General features: G+C 28.5%; 1 protein-coding gene across 1 annotated transcript in view; it reads right to left on the bottom strand.

Moving 5' to 3' along the window:
- The window catches only part of LOC113371212, a 516,707-nt gene that overhangs the window by 293,079 nt on the left and 204,084 nt on the right, over positions 1 to 19,544 (bottom strand). The gene's annotated exons all lie outside the window — the stretch shown is intronic.

The following is a 19,544-nucleotide window of genomic DNA, read 5'->3' as shown; positions in this document are numbered from 1 at the left end:
GTAATTAGGCTAATGAATTTCTTAAAAAGAGATAAATTTTCTTAAAAGGTGAATAATTACCTATAGTAACTCACAGCGTGCACTCAGCGTCGCTTTCTATTCATTTTGCAAGTTTTTTGCTACTCTTTAATTAATTATTCGACTTGATTAAAGGGTTCGGGTTTTCTATGAAATTAGAATTCCTTTGGCATTTTTATATAACCTTTTGTGTTGAAATAATTTATTTCGACGGACTGCCTCTTATATTCGGAGAGATATCTTGGAAATAGATAATTAATCACGTAGAAGGCAATTTATATAGAGATAATATTCATGATTAAATTACGATTATTTGGATAAAAATACATAAACTAGTTATTAATATAAATTAATTAATTTATGAATGTTTAAAAGTATATATGAATTGAAAACGAACGAATACATTACTCGGACTATTTTCAAAAATCAATAATTTTTATAATAGAATCAGTTTTTGTAGGACTTTAATGATTAAGTATGTTCATTAAGACCAAATACTTTATCGTTATACCAAGAAAATCGTCTAATTTTAATTTTTAACAAACGTCAAACAAATTACTCATTTCCTGAAACTTTGATGAGTTTTTAAAATTAACTACTTGTCGTAAGGCCGTAATATTGCGGTAAGTTAATTAACAGTTCTCAACTGTTAATTACAAGAAAACGGCTCTGTAGATTTTCACCTAAATCAGTATCATTCCCAACCAATATCTTTCGAACAGTTTTTGATTTTTTAAAATCGATTCGATAGTTGTTTAAATGTGGGTAAAAGTTTAACACTCTTTTCCAATTACAAAATACGGCTCGGCTGATCGTCGCACAAGGCTGAGAAAACATGCTACGATTAATCAGTTATGCATTAACAATAATAAAACTAGTTGGTATTGGTATTTTGCCTTGAGGCAAGTTACATAAATAAAATAATTACAATATGTGTAATTATTCGACTTACTGAATAAAAACTAAATTAATTTATGAGTGATTAACAGTATTCCCAGTGGATTTATTACATATAATTGAAAGCGAACAAACACGTTAACTCTCAGTATTTTCTAAAAGCTAATTTTCAAAAATCAACAATTCTTATAACTAGTTTCGTAGGACTTTAATAGTTTAGTATGTTCATTAAGACCAAGTACTTTATCGGTATACCAAGAAAATTGCCTGATTTTAATTATAGCAAACGTCAAAAAAAAACTACTCATTTAAATTTTTAAATTTAAACTACTTGTCGTAAGGCCGTAATATTTCAGTGAGTTTTATAAGACTATGATATATAAAAAGTTCTATAAAAATCGTTTAAAATCTTTTTTCAACAGCAGTCCAACAATTTTTCAGTTTTTCAGACTATTCAAAATATATGTTGTTAATATTTATTTGCATCGAGCTTTAAATTAAATCTCAGTCACAGGTACGTCCGATACGTCAGTTTAGATTCCATATAAGTCTTTAAAAAATATTCAACCAGTTTTAAATAAAACTGGCAATAGATAATTGTATGGTCAGAAAAGAATTAGTATTTGTATACATTTCATAATTCTTTAAAATTCCTTCTCCTTGAATATTTCTTAAAAATCTATTTGAGATTATAATCGTCGACGGTTTTATTTTCTGAAGTATATGTTGATAAAGTTATTATTATACGTGTTCAGATAATTTGAACTGATATTCAGGCAAACTTTGTCTATTTTCTACGAGTTCTATTCTTTTCAAAGGATTACTGTGTAAACTTCATCTTCCTTTAGAGAGATTTTGCCCAAGAATAAACTTGAACATACTGCATTTACAGTTTACGAGATACAAATGGGATCAGTATAACCTGACTAGATTTTTTTCTTTACCATGCACACAAGAACTTTGTGAAAAGCTATTTTATTTCTAAAGAAAATAGTTTAAATAAATAAATCGTTTTTAAGTAATTGCTATAACATTTTGAAGCACTTACTTGTTTTTCCTCTATTCTTGAATCCAAATTAATTCTTATACTATAAATTTATACCATACATGAATTGATAGAAAGGTAACTTAATTGTTCCAGTGCTCAAATTCTTATAATTTAGTAATATATTTTTTTAATTCATAAATGTTAGTGCTAGGTTTAAAAGATAATTGAAGAAGTTATTGCAAAATAGCTTTGATTCATATTCTTCGGCACATATGTATTAATAAAGAAAAATTATCAATTTTTTTTAATTTAAATTCAAATCCTATCAGGAGAGCTGTGTAATGAGAAAAATTATAATAACAATCGCATTAAAATTTTCAAATATTTATATTTCTACGGATTTGCACATAATAGAAAGTGCACTATCAAATTTAGTATTCTAAAGAATATTATATAGATTTTATGTTCTTCGAGATTCTTAGTTACTTGCATTAATTTACTCCTGTACTCTGCGTATAATAATGCAAAAAAAATATTAAAAGATTTGTTAAAACATATCTCAATAACCGTTTTCTGTAACATTTTTTTTTATAAGTTGATGGAACAAGAATTAAATTTGAATTGCTTTATTGGGCTTTTTGGAAAATTACTAAAGATTTTTAAAAAAATAATAATACTCTCCTTATGTATAATGAGTTTCTATTATTATTATTATTAACAGGTTAGTCTTACATAATTCGGTTTTTAACCTTAATTCATATATTTGTTTGTTTGGCAGAGTACTTGGGCACAGTTTTAAAATTAGAAAAAAATTAGTAAAATAAATTTCTAAAATTAAATAAATACATATTATTAACACAAAGGTCACAAAAAAATTATGTTACAAAAAAAATAAGTTTAAATCTTACACATCACAGGATAGCGATCCTTCTCACATATATAACTATAACAAATGTAGCTGAATGTACTTTGTATAGCTTGCTTTGAATAATAAATCAAAAAAAAAGTCTTACACATTGCACTTATTATAGAAACATCAATATTCAAATAATATAATTGTAGATTTTAAAAAATGCTTTATATTACAATAATTGCATAAAAAATCTAATATTCCGATATTTAAAACTGATGAGTACTATCGAATATATTTATTTGCCGAAGAAACTGATGAGTAATTATTTCAATATTTGCTCATTAATGTTTGTTTGATAATTATGCATAACAAGGGCCATAAATATATCATTAATTCATGATCGTTTCAAACTCTGTAGCCTTGAGGACTTTGTTTTCATAATTGATTGTAAGACGTTCTATTTATATTCTGTTCTGCAAAATATTTTTGAAAGTGCTAGTAATTATAAAAGCAGATTGGGATAATGGTTTGCTTGAAAATGATTTCGAATTTTCGCATCAAATCTGCCATATCTACTTTCTTCGGTAATAAATAATAAATTTGCAACTCGCATTATATCTTTAATAACATTCTCCAAAGGAAATTGTATGAAATACTTTGTATAAAATCTATTAAAACTATAAACGGTCTGGTATCTATTATGGTATATGAATTAACTAGTTCTAAGTGGCATTTTGCGTAGTGCCAAGTTGAATTAACTTACCAATATGTATAAATAAATTTAAACAATATTTTTTGTTTATAGAAGATCCGCATGTCTACTTCTTTACCTGTTACTCTCTCCATCTGTCTACTTCTTTATATTTATTTTCATATGTTTATATGAATTTATATTTCCATATCTTCCTATAAATAAATGTTCATATATACATATAAAATTTATTTATATATTTAAATGTTTCTTTTTCTACTTTTTACCTGTTAACCTGATTACTTGTTTATCTACCCACCCATTACTTGTCTATCTGTCTACCAATTAATACTGCCAACCTTTTTACTTTTCCACTTTTTTTTATTTTCTGCTTTTCTACCTGTTTACCATAACTGTAAACGATTTCTAATGTATGCCAAAATGTTCAGGAGCCTTTGAAACGTAAGGATATATATATATATATATATATATATATATATATATATATATATATATATATATATAGTTTTCATTTTCCATTTTTTTTACGTCGGCTATCATAACTTATCTTATGGTAAGTTAAAAATTTGTTGCTTCGTGGTTGTTAAGAAAAAAATACGATTCTTATAAAACTTTTTATGGTAATGAAGCTTAAAATCTTTAAACTTATCTTTTAAAAAAATGTGGGTTTGTGACTAGTGTTTAATCATAAAAATCCATTAAATCTTGGAATAATCAGCAGCTATGCCATACTTTAGAAACTATACAGTGTAACTGGTATTTCTTATAAATTATTTCTAATAAATCATTATCATATTTAATTGATGAAGTCAATCATATATTTTGAAGTACCTACATACAACTTGCCTTAAGAATTACAACTCGTTAAAATAATTATTTTATAAAATTACGTGCTACTCTTACATCAATAAGTATAGGTACTACACAAGATACTTGCAATATTGCTTATTTTAAATTTATATTTGTAATTTTCAAAATGATAACATTCCATTTAGTTAATCAACAAAAAATTATTAGCCTAATAACTGTCAAAATTTGTGTTTATTTAGAATATTGAAATAGTTTTAGTTTTTTATTATAGACCTTCAATGAAATATTTAACTATTTCTGACTAGACATAACTATTTTTTATCTAGAAATCGATTTTTAACATTATTTTATTTCTTTCAGGTGAGCGAGACTATTTGTACGATTGCGACCAAAAAGCATGTCTAAATAAAGGTAATTTTACGCATGTATTTTGAATAAATTTATAAATCGGTGATATGTTATACTAGTGGCAATAATACCTATAACGTCAAAAGTGTTTATTTGGTTTTATTGCGATACAACTACCAATTTGATTTACAGGTGTTTTTTCTAAATATATTGTTGACCGAAATAGCATATGAATAGAATAACAAAAGAATAATGCTTGTGAGTAGATTATATATTGTGAGAGACTAATATAGACAAATATTATAGAGAGTGTAATTAAAGACAACAAACGAGTAATTATAGGGATGGAGTGTGTTAATAGTGACGATCGAAGTTAACAATATTTTATTTCCTGCCACTAGGAGAAATATGTGCAATTTAAAAGCACTATTTTAGTAATTAGTGTTTCAACACAAAATACATTCATGATTCAATAATTCTTAGTCAGTTTATATTTCATATGTTGTTCATGTGTAGTTCAATTTCATGATTTATAAAAATCCAATTCCAATAGTCATCGTATAGTCTGTGAAAGTAAAATAATTACTTTACATCTATGATTTAGTATATACTAATTCAATACTAAAATTATTATAAGGAAGATTTTAAAGTAAAATGTAAAGCTTTCAAAAGGCAATACATGAAGATTTCCTGATAATAATCTGTCGTGACGTTATTTTGTCACATGGAATAATATGTTATGATTTATCAAGTATTTTTATTACATTTTTTTGAATTCACATTTTCATTCAATACAACTCAGTTCGTCTTGGCAACGTTGCATCATCGGGTAATGAAATTTTTCAGTCATGTCACACTCGACGCTCTTCTTCAGTGAAAAGATTGCAGATAAAATATGAAATGTTTTAAGTATATTTTTCACTGGGAAAAATAATTTCTTATTTTCTCACATTATAAAAAGAGCCAGAAATTCCAATTTAACTAATTCAAATTTTAAAACGTTACTTAAAATAAATGAACTATAATTATTATATTTCTTTATTTTTATTATTAATATATTTCATTTAAGGGGGTTGTTCTTTTTTCGTTACAAAAAATGCAAGGTATTTGTTTTTGATTTTTCTCGAAATGAATTTATCATAGAGACATGCGGTTTTTTTTAAACAAAAATTACAAAATCATAGAATATTACGTGATTTTCTTCTTTTCTTTTTGCGCCGTCATTTTTTAACCAGGGGGCGCCAAAGTCGGTCTTGCAAAATCGATCTCTTTTGCGGTGCCACAGATAAATCCGTTGCGCATCGCCCGAAACAAAAAAAAAAAGAAATTACGTTGAAGAAGAAGTTTGTTTCCAGTCCCCCTACCAAAATAAAAGAAAAAAAGCAAGAAGGAAAAAAATGGCAGCTATTTAAAAAAAAAGTGTCAAAAAAGGCCTTTTTTTGGGGCGAGAAGCTTCGCAAAATTTTTTTGCGTAATGTTATCAAGTTGTTTGAGGTAGGGGGACTCGGTATTGCAGTGGTGAACAAATTAAAAAAAAATGCGAATCGATCCGACTTGTAGTTTTTGTTTAATTTGTGGCACCGCATTGAAAAAAGTCAATTTGAGAAAAACGTATTTAAAGTTCTTAATATAATGTACTGAATACACCATTTAATTTAATGTACTAAATACACCATGGTGTTCAAAGATGCTGACACATTAAAAAGGTCATGTGCATGAGGTATTATAATGAAAAAGAGGAATCTGGCATACAATAGCTCGCGGAGCGATGAAAAAACGCTTTCAGAGGATCATACATATAGAGATATATATATCTATAACTTCGTCAAAAAAATAGATATTGAGATGATTTTTTTTTTTGAAATGATTCTAAGGGTTTTATCTTTCATAATATCAAAAAATCTCAAAACCGAAACAAAGAAAAATAAAAAAAGAACAACCCCCTTAACTTAGTCATATTTAGACTCTATTTATATGATTATATGAAATTATGATTACCTAGATCTATCGCCAGCATAAAAACATGTCCGCCAGTTGCACAAATTTTAATCTAGATTAATTATCTAATGTTGATTACCGTTATTATTAACAGTAGGTAATTGGCATTTTATTGTGTTATTAATATTAGTTTTGTATAAAAAAATAAAAAAAATATTTACACACGCTCACACACACACATACATACATATGTACATATATACATACTTTTACCAAATTTGGTCTCGTTCGATTCAGAATGGCTTGAAACGTCGAGAAAACATGAAATTAGCGAATCGGATTTTTTGATGAAAACAACCTTTTCTTTCGGGAAGTTAAAAATAGTATGAATGTTTACAATGTTTTCGCCACCAGTCATAACAAATGATACTAACTCTAACTTCAATCGAATTGTTTTTAGATAAAAACAATTCGATCGAAGTAGATAAAAAAATAAATGTTATTAGCGTTAAAAACACAAAGTAAAACTTGATATTTTTTCTTAGATAATTTATTTTAGTTGCTTATTCTTTATTTATTCTTTAATTTCCTAAAAAGGCTGGAATTTTTTTTTCACAAACTATTCATTTCTTCACACCGTCCACACAAACTAAATGTTTTTTGAATCATTCAAAATGAATGATCGAGGTTCTTTCGAAAACTCAATTCTTTTCAACCCTTTTGAAAAAACGACCACTTTTTTGCGCTCCTTACTTACAAAACTGCCAGACCTGCCTTTCACGAAAACGAGCCAGCCTCGCGGTCATTACGATTTTTTGAATTTATACTCATTATTAACAATATTATAAAATATCTCATAATTTCATTTACATAGACGCAGTGATTATTTGTGACCATAAATGGCGTTTTTTTAACTAATTTTTTAGATCTCCCAAACCACTGGACCTGTCTTTTCGGTCGATTGCTTTTTCCCACATTGCTAGTGAAATGTTTTTTTGAATCATTTAAATATGCACCATTTAAATCTGTTGAATTTAGTTTGTTCATAGTAGTCGCAAACTTTAATTTGTTTTTTGTTAAAAACAATACGATTAAAATTATAACCTATTTACATAAAACTGAACCAAAAATTATTATGTCAGTTCGTATTCTAGTGTTATATTTCTTCTTAAATAAATACTCTGATCTTAATTTCTTCACATTTTTTACAAAATCTTTAGAAAGAATTAGTTGTTATTCTATTGGCAGGACGTCAATCAAATGAGAACTTCGGAAAAATAAATTTAACGCTCGAATAATGCTATGGAAGCTTTAAATATATTGTTTGACGTAATATAAATTGAGCTGTCAGTATTGTTATTTTATCTTAAATCTTCAGCCTTATTTGAACGTTTTCATGTGTAGAAAATAATGCAGTAATTCAAACTTTCAATCTAGTACCACTATCACAATGGTGGTAGTAGAGTAAAGTTCCCAAACTATTTTATTGTAACTGAATTGGATTATTTTCATTTAATTTCTATGAGCAAGTTTCCTTGAACAAACTTTCGTATAATTATGCTCCAGTTACGTTTTCCATTAAAACTAACTGATTTGTAAGTGCGAAAATGTGCGTTAAATTGAAATAATATTTTGTGATTAATTGTATAATATATATTTTGAAACTATCTTATTTCTTTTAAGTTGAAATAGTTTCTCAACGTCAGGAGGGGTTTAGTCAGTGCTTTACGATATTTAATTACATTTCCAACAGTCTAGAGATTTATTAAAGCTATTTTTCTTCGAAAGTTTCATTTTTATAAATGGTTTGAAAAATAAATGAACTGTTCTTTGCAATGTGCTTAATCATTTCTGAATTTTTTATATTTTAGATATACATTTTAAAATGCACGTTATGAATTTTGTGTTTTGACAAAGATAGTTTCTGAGTTGCCGAAAAAACTTGATGTATTTTTTTCAAAATTGTTTGAAAACTATTTTTCATCTACGATTTCGAGCGCATGGATTAACCGATTTTAATGATTCTAAAAGCATTCGATTTCTGCCGATGGCAAGACATGTTGATTAGTTTTTGGCGAAGACAGGTTCAGCCATTTGGAAGATAAGGGGCGAAAAGTGCCAAAAATGGTAATAGTAACGAAGCCCCGATTTGAGTTATTCAAAAAATATTTTACTTGTATTGACGCAATGAAGAATTGGTTAAATTCTTGGGAAGTCGGGTTGAGCGGTTTCAGAAATACAGAGGAAAATATAAAAAAATGGTCTAAATTGGTCATATGCACATCAAATCAGATGTTTTATAGAGATTTTAAACATAAGTTTTGTTAAATTTTGAAACATGAACTTTGTTAAATTTTTTTCGATTTTCGTACCAAGATTTTCAACTTTTAAAGTTCACTTACACGATTAAAACAAATTTGAAAATTTTCCGATTTTTTTCCAAAATTTCAATAATATGAAAATTTTTATACTTTAAATATTAATTTTAAATTTACAATTCAGTTTAAAAATGTATATATTTCAAATGCGTTATTCTAATCGTAAGATGGATTCATTCACGGCATCTCTTCCTAATGTAAACATTTTCAGTGATGCTTGGAGCGATAAGATCGTCACTATATATTAGTTATATAAACGGATACTTTAATTCAGCGGTTTCCAACCTTTTCTTCCTTGCGCCCCCCTTTCGAATAAAAAAAATATTGCGCCCCCCCCCCTTTTTATTTTTCTAACAATTTAAATATACTTAATATAACTGAAATTATGCCAAATAATACACAGTATTATAAAAAATATACATATCATGTTTCTCAATGACAAATGAATTTCTAATCCATTCGTATCTGGACGTAATTAGATAAAGTAATGCAAAAATTGGTTTCGTAGACTAGTCATATGACTGATATAATAATAAGATCTTTACTTACTTTTTTTTCATCAGTAACACAAATAAGTTTAAAGTTGGGAAACATGTTAAAGTTATAAAGTTATTTGATACTAGCTATACACAGTTCTAATTTTTTCAGAAAAGCCGTAATCTTGTCTTTTTGAACAAAAGCACGAATTTGAGATTCTTGCATTGATTTATTTAAATCTTTGAAAAATATCAACTAAACACGCAAATTTTGCGAGGAACTTTGTGTCCTAAAACAAGAATTCTCCGTCTCTTTTGTTATCAGCAAGAAATATAGCAATTTCTTTGCTCAAACACTCTTAGAAGTACTTTTAGTATTTTGCTGATTTGTTTATGACACTTACTCAGCATTTAAAAATAATATTTTTGAAACAGCTTTGCGCCCCCCTTGGAACGGTATGGCGCCCCCCCAGGGGGGCGCGCCCCACAGGTTGGAAATCACTGCTTTAATTGTAATTAAATTACCTCTTTGAAAAAATTTGAAACAATTGTTAATAATCATTGATCAATATTTAATGATTATTAATTTTTTTGTTCGAATATTTAATTCCACGGAATACGGGAAGTTCCAGCAACTTACCTTAAGGCACGATGCCATGCATCATTAGTTAACTTTGCGTCATTTAATTATTTTATAAATATGTGATAAATTTTAAGTTAGATTCAAGAGTATTTTATATAACTTTTTCAATCATTAACACATTGATGGGGTAAGAAGGAAACAACTGAACCTTTACCGTGGCAAAGGTGTAAACTTTAAAAAATAGTAAATGGAAAATTAAATTAAGTTAAAAAAGCAATTTTGCAAGAGATTAGTTGAATAAATATTTTTTCAAACCTTGCTGATGATTTTTGATGAAATATTACATCAAGATTATATATAATATTACCTTTGAAAAAATATACCCGTGAAATTTATATTTAGCATTAATTGAATATTATAGCTATTATTTTGTGAAATCTTGTCAAAATTAAAAGTAAACATTGGATCTGTGTGCCTCGTGGCCTTCTCATTTTTCCACGCCTTCGGAGAAAAAATAACAAACTTTTTAAAAACGGCGAAAATATGATATATCTACACAAATGAATTGGCAGAGAGTTTCACCGAACATAGTCAAATAGTTTTTTTTGTTCAATGTGTGTTATTTGTTGTAACATAATTGTTTTAAGTTTTACGATATGATTTTCAGGCTCAGTCAATTTGGACTTTCCTCTACCCTCCGTCCTACCCTATATGTGTGTGTACGTATATATATATATATATATATATATATATATATATATCTACCTCCATGTCATCAAAATATGAATGCATTTCCCGAGTCTTTAGCATGTGTCGCTCGTTCTTTTAGTTATGTATCTTCCTTCTGCCAGTTTCTCATACAATTCATGTATAATAAATTTCGAAGTGCCAAGGACGATTCCAAAGTTCTTGATCTCGTGTGTAACCTACAGCACCGTATGTAATGCGGATATATATCTCAGGGCGACGAAGACGTTTACCTGTAATCCTATTTTATGCCTAGAACATCTATCCGTAGATTATTAGGAAAGAATATATTGTACTTTGAACAGAGACACAGACCAGCGACGTTTAGGGAGAAGTTTATACCCGGAAAGATTTTATGCTAGGAGTTCAAATCCAAAGCTATTATATACCTGACCTATTATTCTAGACCAGAAGTGATCACCTTTTTTACTGTGCCCGATTTCATCTAAAAATGTAATTAAAAACGGCTATATCTAAAATGAGGCTCTAATGGAACATGGCATCGTGCCTTAAGGAAAATTGCTGGAACTTCTTGTACCGAAAATTAAAATTAATTTTTTTTAAAACATGTGAATTAATAACATTTTTGAGTATTTTAAATTTAATGAAAAAATGTGTTTTCTTTAAAGTGAAATATTTTGAAATTTCTGAATATTTTGAACTTTTAAAGTAACCGCTTTGCTATGGTCATATAATACATCAAAATTTCTTCTCCTATTATCTTTATAGAAGGTTATGGTTCAATATGATATTATATATGTAATATTTTTTTAAACATATTTTTTCTGCAATAAAGCATAAATTTGCGAATTGAACGTAAATTAGGTTTTATGCAAAATAATTCATCAATAATATTTTGTACTATATATAACTGAATCGATCCATTTAGAGTTCATTCCGTTGTGTGAAAATTAGCTATTAATAAATCCGGTACCATGTTTGTTGTTATTGACAGCTACTGTAATATTAATTCACCTGAAAACATATTTAATTGTTTTGCTCAAAATAGTTTGCACTTGACAATATAATATATTATTGGAACTAAATCGAACAATTAACGATTTCGCTTGCTTATAATGAAATGCTTCTATATAATTAATTAAATGTTTGATATGTTTACAATGTATTTCAGTAATACATCAATTATTGAAAATTTTGAACTACAATTGTAATCTACTAACCTTAGTATTTGTAATATTTATTTTACATTTCATGTGTCGATTATCATAAATAGTGCAACTTTCATTATTCGTATTTAAATTAATATTGAAATATTTTTTTCTTTTCCCAAAAGTAATAGTTTCTTCGAAACAAGCGGAAAATTTATTGAATTGTCAAATCGGATGCTAAGTTCTCTCAAAAACTGTTGATTTTGCACTTTTAGCTTTGTATGTCCAAAACGGCACGACCTACCTTTATCAAAAACTAATTACCACTTTTTCCCATCATTTGAATTAGATGCTCCGTTCTCTCAAGAACTCAACTTCAACTCAACTCTTTTCTTTGTTCCGTATCTCTGAAACGGCTAGATCTGCCTTTGTCGAAAACTAATCAACACATCTCACTATCAATAGTAATCGAATGTGTTTTGAACCATTAAAATCGGATGGCCCGAAATAATAGAATTTTCTAGCCTGAAAACGTAGGCGAAAAATTGTATGCATACATAGACACACACATCCATTTTTTTTGAGGTATGCCAAAATATTCAGAAACCTTCAAAACGTGAAGATTTGCAAAATTTTTCAATTTCAATTTTTGGACGATTACGATAACTTACGGGGAAGTTAAAAATCAAGTTATTTACTTGAAGCTAATTTATGAATATCATTCGTATTAAATATGATACGTTTTTGTGTTATTATTTCGCAAAATATAGAAGTTATTTAAAATTACTCATAATCGAGAGAATTAAGTTTGGTTCTTTGTATTGAATTTTTAATCAAATATGTAAATTGCGCTGGAAGTTTAACAATATGTATAGATCATTCTTCTTATTCATAGTGAAAATATATAGAAAAATGATTCTTTACAGTTTTCTCAGTTTAATGCGAGCTACGAATTTAATTTCTTTATAAAAAGAATATTCGTTTTTACATTTTCTATCAAGCATTTGAAAAAAAAAATTCTAATTCAAAAATTACTTTTATTAATAGTGTATATATGGCATTTCGTATTAAATCTTTAAAAATATCCGCAAAAATATTAACTTCATAGATACAATATTTACTTGAAGATAGCGTAAGTATGACCTTAGAATTTATTTCAATTTTAACTAATCAATATATAAAATAAAATACTGTAGAATAATATAAAAACGAAAACTTTGCCAAATGTTATATTCAAAATTTGAAAAACTTTTAAAAAACAAAAACGAATTGAATTATTTCCTGAATGACATAAGCCAAATAGCTCATAGAATTGTCATGTATTCTGATTGCTATTGAATATAAAAACAAACTAGCTGTAAGTGGAATTCTGTCTTGAGGCATTTATGGCATCGTGCCTTAAGGCAAATTGCTGGAACTTCCCGTACCGAAATGTTCGAGGAATACTGAATGTTTTCAAATAGATTATTATAAATATTGTAACATTGTCTAATATTTATGAGAATTATATAAACTGAATTGCAGAGTTGAAAATATTTGTAAAGTATATTAGAACTATAGCCAGAATTAAAATAAAATCTGAAATATTTTGATAAAACTAAAAAAAAAAAAAAAAAAAAAAAAAAAAAAAAATTGAACAAAATTTTTTTTTCCAAAATCAATTATTTTGTTAAGACAAGCAGAAAGTTCTTTGAATCATTTAAATCGGACGCTTAGTTCTCTCAAAAACTGCCATTTTTTACATATTTAGCTCCATATCTTCGAAATGGCTGGGCCTGCCTTTGCCAAAAACTAATAAGCACTTCTCCCAATCATTACTAATTGAATGCTTTTTAGATCATTCAAATCAGATACTCCGTTCTCTCAAAAATTCGATTTCTATTTTCTGCACTCTTTGCTCCGTATCTCCGAAACGGCTGGACCTGCCTTTGCCAAAAACTAATCAGCTCTTTTCCCTATCAATAGGAATCGAATGTTTTTTGAACCATTCAAATCGGTTGATCCGTGCGCCCTAAAACGTGACTGGAAATTTGTATCCATACATACATACACACACACACACACACACACACACACACACACACACACATCCATTTTTTCTGAGGTATGCCAAAACGTTCAAAAACCTTCAAAACGTCGAGAAATGTTAAAATTTTCAATTCCGATTTTCGGCCCATTACAATAACTTACCCTACGGGAAGTTAAAAAAAAATGAAGCAAAATTTAAGCATCAATTTAATACATTTTCAGTATTTTGTTTTTAGTCGTTTCTTGTAAACGCAAGAAAAGAAACGAAAGATGTTGTAAACGAAATTTAATTATGTGTTTGATGCATTTAGTTCATAGATTGCAAGTATTTTCCAGAGTATTCAGTGAATTTATTCTAGTGCAATTTTTTTCATGTATCTCATTTCTGTTTCGTTGACTTTGAATAACTACTTCTGTTTTCCCGTACGAGTAAATTATTTGTTCCTGCCCCTCCGGTGCGGTCTTGGCGGCTCCGGGCTCGGAATCGACGCGCTCCGGGAATGTCTCGTTAATGAATTCCGTGGAGTATTTTCTGAAATGGGTTCATTTAGTACGCGTTAGTGCGAACGCTTCATTACGGACGCATTTCTGAGAGAGTTTTTTTTTCGCATGTCGCGGACGTACCGACTACGTGAACGTTTTGGATAATAGGCTTATCTAGCTAGGTATAGACGTGAAAAAATAGTTGAAGAGCTAAAATATTTCATAAAGTGCTTCACTGTAGAAAAATGGAATAGTTTCCATTTAAATTTAAATTTATAGAGCAAATTGAATATAGCTTTGTTGTACTCACAACTCTTGTCCGTGTGTCCGTCAATATATTTTCAATTTATTGTCACATTAAATTTACCTTATGTTAAATATACCTAAACATTGTGTGTTTAATCGCTTTTATCATTTTTTTATATATATTTGCACCATCAATTGAATTTTTATCATGCATGTAAAATAAAGTGCCCTTATTACCAAATTTAAGATAACGAGATCACATTAAGTCAAATTAAGCGTTTAATTAAAAAAAATTAAATTCGCAATATATTGAATATTATTCTCTGAACTTGCAGAATATACTATTTGAATCGCAAAATGACACCAGTTGATTAATGATTAATTATTGTTGAAAATAGTTTCAAAATTAAAAAAAAATGTTAGTGATGGACAACCCTTTATTATATTTTTTTAAGCTAAATTTAAACTTTTTTATAGTGTAATTTTGTATAGTAATTGTAATTGATGTAAAATATGATTTTTGTTCTACTACACATAAATTTTAATACGCATTATAAATCTACTGATTTTATTTCATCATCATTATACAAAGTGAAAAATAAACAATTACAAATCATGAAAAATACAAATGTATTGATCCACATGCTGATATCGTGGATTAAAAAAGCACCTGTATTTGTTTACAGTGCACTATTCCAATAAGGTTAAATCCAGGCAATTAAAAATTGATCTCATGAAATAGTTTAATTAAAATATATACCGGTATGTAGAATGAAAATGAAAATTGAAAACCGTATGCAGTTTCATAAGTACAGGAACTGATTTTTCTCAAATCAGAATTTACTCTTATACTACATTCGTTATAATGCAATATTGGATTCTGCACAGAAGATTTGAAAGCAGGTAGAATATACATACTTGTGAAACGTCGAACAAAATACTTATTTTCACTTATTTCTATTCGAAACAGAAACACAGACACACATATCATAATTGCAAAGTTGAAAATATTTATCATTTTAGTAGTGTGTTTAAACGAGAAGAGTCAAATTAGGACTCAGAAAGTATGGAAATCGATTGAAGTATTTTTTAGAAACATAATATAGTGTCTTGCTAATTTCATTACCTGAAATCATGCCTATTAAGAAGTATGTTGTTATTCATATAAGTATCACTTTTTCATACCCCTAAGTCGCAAGATTTGGCCACCCTTTTTCAAATTTTAGACTATTTTTTCTCATCAAGAGTTGCCAAAGGTTAAGACTTTTCCTTTATTTTACATTAGTTTTTATTATTTTATTTTTATAATGCGCAATTAGAAATACAAATAACTCAACAAATTTTTTATAATTGTCATTTTAGTAGACCAATGATTTTTCATCTAGCTTAGTAACTGATCAATTATCGTATTTTTCTGAGCGTTTTTTTCACTAAATATTTATCAAAATTTTTGAGCTTCTGGAAATATTTGAATTTATCCGTTAGATCCGCTGAAACATTTCCAAAACAATTCTCAGATGTTGGCGACGGAAGGGATACTATCGATTTAAACTAGTTGTGTCAAATTACCGCAGTATTATCTTATTGTCCAACAGATAATCCACATCGAAATACATCGATTAGCTTTTAAATTTTGCAACCGGTTCGGGTGCTTTTAAGCAAACGTCGATGAAATTCTAATTATGACAAACGCCAAAAAAAACGATACTTATTTTTGCAAAGTTTGACGAATTTTTAAAATTAAACGACTTATCGTAGGGCCGTATTATTTTAGTATGATCTATAAGATTGTGGAATCTTGGTAAGGATCTATAAGACGGCTTGGCTTATCGTCGCGCAAAATGATAGACGCTAGTCCTCATCGAGATACATCGAATGGCTTTTAATTTTTAAATTGATCGATCCCTTTTGAGAAAACGTCACACACACATACTTTTTCCAAATTTGGTCTCATTCGATTCAGAATGGCTTGAAACGTCGAGAAAACATAAAATTAGGAAATCTGATTTTTTTATGAAAAACATAAACAAACTTCTCCTTGGGTAAGTTAATAATAAATATTTGCGTAAATATTACCAGCAACACGTATGCCTTCTAAATCTATTACACCGGCTGTATCTAGTAATTTCCAGTCACTCGTCTAAAACACGCAATAAACGACGGTGGAGCTGCGTCGTCGGACGGTCGGACGCCTCGGCTCGTGTAAAATGCAATCTAATGGAAAGTAACGTCAACGAAAGGGTAATATAGCTATTTGAAAAACAAAACGCGTCGCTGATGTATAATGCATGAGATGTAATGAAAGTATTAAAGGATTACCACCGGAAATCTTTCCGCTTTTCGTGTATGAGCAGTTAAAGGCATTATGGTTATGAATTTATACATACCGACAAAAAATATTAAAATTTCACATTTCATTACTAACATAATGCGATAAATTAGGTTTATTATTTACCACGTTCTACCACAAATGCTTTAGTTTGTTGCATTTATGACTGCATCATTGCATTTTCATAAATGAGAAGATTACATGTTTATCATATAAATGAATGCTACATATATTCAACAAGGTTTGCTAATTACTGTTTCAGTAAAAAAACTCATTTTGTGTCGATACAGATAACTTTCCCTATTAATTACCTAATGATAACTACTTGGTGTTGGTATTTAGTCTTGAGGCAAGTTACATGAACTTCCCGATATGTGTAAATAATCGACTTAATCAATAAAATATAAATTAATTTATGAGTGATTAAAAGTATTTCGAGTGGATTTATTGCACATAATTGAAAACGAACGAACACTCTATACCAAGTAAACCATCTAATTTTTAACTTCCCGAAGGAGAAGTTTATGTTTTCATCAAAAAATCCGAATGGCTAATTTTATGTTTTCTCGACGTTTCAAGCCATTCTGAATCGAATGAGACCAAATTTGGAAAAAGTATGTGTGTGTGTGTGTGTGTGAACAGATTTTTTGCCGTAAATCGACGTTTTCTCCAAAACGGCTGGAGCGATTTCAAAAATTTAAAAGCCATTTGATGTATCTCGATAAGGACTATCGTCTCTGAGTTTTGTGCGGCGATCGGCCGGGCCGTTTCTTTGTAAATTGCAGAAAAGTGAAAAATTTTTCGTCCACGTTTTAGCCCGCAGTTCTGAATCGATCGTGAAAATTCAAAAACCATTCGAAAGATATTGATTGGGAATCGTGCTGATGAGTTGTTGGTAGAGATCGGCCGGGCCGCTTTCTTGTAATAAAGTGTTAAAAAAAATTTTTTCGACGATTTTTATTATTATTTTTTTGACGGTAGATACCATAGTCTTCTAGATCAGGGGTCGGCAAGCTTTTAACTGTAGTGTGCCAAGCCACTCTACCAATATGATTTAGAGTGCCACCTTAATTTTGAAATATATAGTAGGTTCTAGGGAGAAAAATTATAACCAAATTTATCTTTTAAACATTTTTATTAACAAATAACATGAATTTCTAATATAAACAGTGCTGGATTACCCCATAGGCCCGTTAGGCCCGGGCCTAGGGCGGCATAATTTAGGGGGCGGCAAGTTTTCAAAATGTAAATATTTTAAACTCGATGAAATGACACGACAATTCATTTTAAGGATAGATCCTGAAATTTTTTTTGTAAATTTAGAGATCATTTTTGATGAAATAGAACGTAATGCGTTTTCTAATCAAATTATTATTCGTGGGTGCCGCATTGATATTTTCTTGATGTATCATATTTAATATAATAATTATCAAACTGATAAGATTTTTTGAAGAAATATTGAAAAACTGTTCGTTTTTTTGTAATTTTGTTCAGGTGAATCTTATATTAAAACGCTTTAAAAACTGTTCGATTGTTTCTAGTTTATTTTCGGTATTAAATCAAACAATGACAAATTAACACAATATATTCATTGTTGTTAATCAATTTATGTCATTTTTTTTTGTATGTGAAAATATATTTTTTTAAATATGCCTGTAGTATAAAATTAAATCTTAAACTAAAATATCTGACAATTTGGTATGCTTCCTCCAATTGGCTTTTTTTTCAACTTCGGGAAGGCTAAGTTATAACAATCCTAAAATAAGAACTATCGAAAATTTTCGGTCAGCGTTTTTGGATACCCAAAAAGGTGTCATTTGGTGATAAAAAATGATCATTGACATCAAATTATTAGATTTTTTATGAAAAAATTATTAATTATTACAAATTTTGTCTTCATTATTTTGAATCATTCCGTACCAAGATTTTTAATTTTCAAAGTTTACTAGTTTAATTGTTTCAAAGTTCTTAGATAGTTTAATTGTCCTTCGCAAGGATCAATCACCATGAATGATTCAAAAATATTCACTTGGCTTTGACTGAGAGGCGTATGTTTATGCCAAAGGCAGGTTTAGCATTTTTGGAGATACAGAGCGCAGAAGGTGCAAAAGTGGTCATGAAGGTTTTTAGAGTACAGATCATCCGATTGGAATGACTCAAAAATATTTTGTTCGTGGTATTTTAGTGATATGAAGAAATGATTAGTTTTCCGAAACGGCAAGTCCACTGGTTTCAAAATTTTGAGAAAATTAAAATATCTAAAATTTTCAAATAATCGAATTACTTTAGAATTTAAAAAAAAAACTCGAAATTTTGAATATCTCGGTTCTATTTATCGAGGTTAGTCCATGTCTTTTTAATTTGTGAAATCAGTTCAGGCGTTTTTGAAAGTAAATTTTGATTTATCACATCACAAAAGCGCCTTTAATTTGATTATGAAGTTTTATCAAACTTTGATGAACTTTTAAAATAGTCAAATATTTGATTCCTAATTGATATCTTTCAGAAATTTTTTTCAATTTTAAAAAATCAGTTTCTGGCTTATTCAAAAACGTAATATTTTTGCTTTTTTTATGCAATTCCAAACAATCGGCTCGTCCG

Source organism: Ctenocephalides felis, unplaced genomic scaffold (assembly GCF_003426905.1).
Source record: "Ctenocephalides felis isolate EL2017-DRISC unplaced genomic scaffold, ASM342690v1 CF-g0.4_SCAFFOLD_01492, whole genome shotgun sequence".
In the NCBI taxonomy this organism is placed as follows: Eukaryota; Metazoa; Arthropoda; class Insecta; order Siphonaptera; family Pulicidae; genus Ctenocephalides; species Ctenocephalides felis.
Note: the sequence above shows the minus strand (reverse complement) of the source record. Positions and strands in the feature narration are given on the sequence as shown.